Source organism: Solanum pennellii, chromosome 2 (assembly GCF_001406875.1).
Source record: "Solanum pennellii chromosome 2, SPENNV200".
Taxonomy (NCBI): Eukaryota; Viridiplantae; Streptophyta; class Magnoliopsida; order Solanales; family Solanaceae; genus Solanum; species Solanum pennellii.
Genome location: NC_028638.1, coordinates 23339978 through 23341377, shown reverse-complemented (window position 1 = coordinate 23341377; position 1400 = coordinate 23339978).

Here is a 1400-nt window from a genome sequence, read left to right as displayed (position 1 = left end):
TTGACTCATGGCAAAGCCATGAGTTGAGGGTGGCTATTATGAGGAATGCTCTGGAAAGTGGGGTTGAAAGAACAAAGAGAGAGAAAGAACAAAAGTAAAGTGACTCAAGAATTAGTTGAAATAAAAGTAAAGAAAAAAAATATACAAGAAATACAAGCAAGAAAAGAAGGGAGTCACTTACACAAATGAAGAAAAAAAGGAAAATAGCAAGGTGAAAGAATATGAGAAACCGGGCAAAATAAAATGATAGAAAATGGTATGTTTAGCCGATATGTAAAGGAGGGCAAAAAGTCACTAAAGTATACCTAAATATACCCTACCTGACCCTGAGCCTATGTTACAAGCTAAGAAAGTCCTATCGTGATCCTAAGAGTTGTATAGCGAACTTAAAGCAGTGAAAATAAGGGCAAGCTTATGGCAATATTTATGAATGAGTGTGAATTTGTTCTGAAAGTGAGTGTTGAATAGTAATCCTTATACTCAAACTGAAATCATTGTGTGAAAAATGAGGATTTTGTTTTGAAGTGAGGACACTAGTTGCAGTACCGGAAATATTAGCACCTCGGTGAGAAATTGAAGAGGATAGGTGTTAGTGCATGGTGAGTTTGTGTCATGGTTTGATTCCACATAATTTAAGCCTAAGAGTGATAGCATGCATAAATATGATGAGATTGATCGGTATTGATAGCCAAATGATTGCGAAGGACAAAACATGGATACTATTGTACAAAGATTTTGTATTGAGTCATAGTGCGTCGCTTGAGGACAAACAACGAATTTAAGTTGAGGGTGTTGATATACCGTGGTTTCACGGTATTATTAATACTTTTTCCTTAAGTTTAGTGTGTCCAAAAGCCTTTTTGTGCTAATTTTTATATCGGTTTCTCTTTATTTGCAGGAAATCTGTCTAAAAGATAAATGCGGAGGTTTTTGAGTAATACATTCAGAAAAGTACCACCTACGGAGCTTGTGACGGTTCGTCTTTCCCGTGACAGTCCGTAGGTGGCATCGTAGTGCAGCTGCTGAAGGAAGATGGGGAAGTGTGACCAAGTGTGGGGTTACGGAGTGCGTGACGGACCGTCGTAGCCATGACGGTCCGTCCTGCTGGTTCGTCATGAAGTTCAGAGAAGTAGTCCCAGTACCCAAATTCCAAGAGTTCAAGTGTTTTGGAATGGAGACCCTCGATGGACCGTTGTGCCTGTGAAGATCCGTCATACCTGCCATCGAGGGTAACGAAGAGAGCAGAAGAAGAAATTTCATAAGTATGGGACGACGGAGTCCATGACGGTACGTCGTGATCCCGACGATCCGTCGCGAGGTCCGTTGATCCAGCCGCATTTTGACAAATTTCCAGCAAATAGAGTCCTTATTTAATTAGGTTTTTATTTTTTATAAATAGT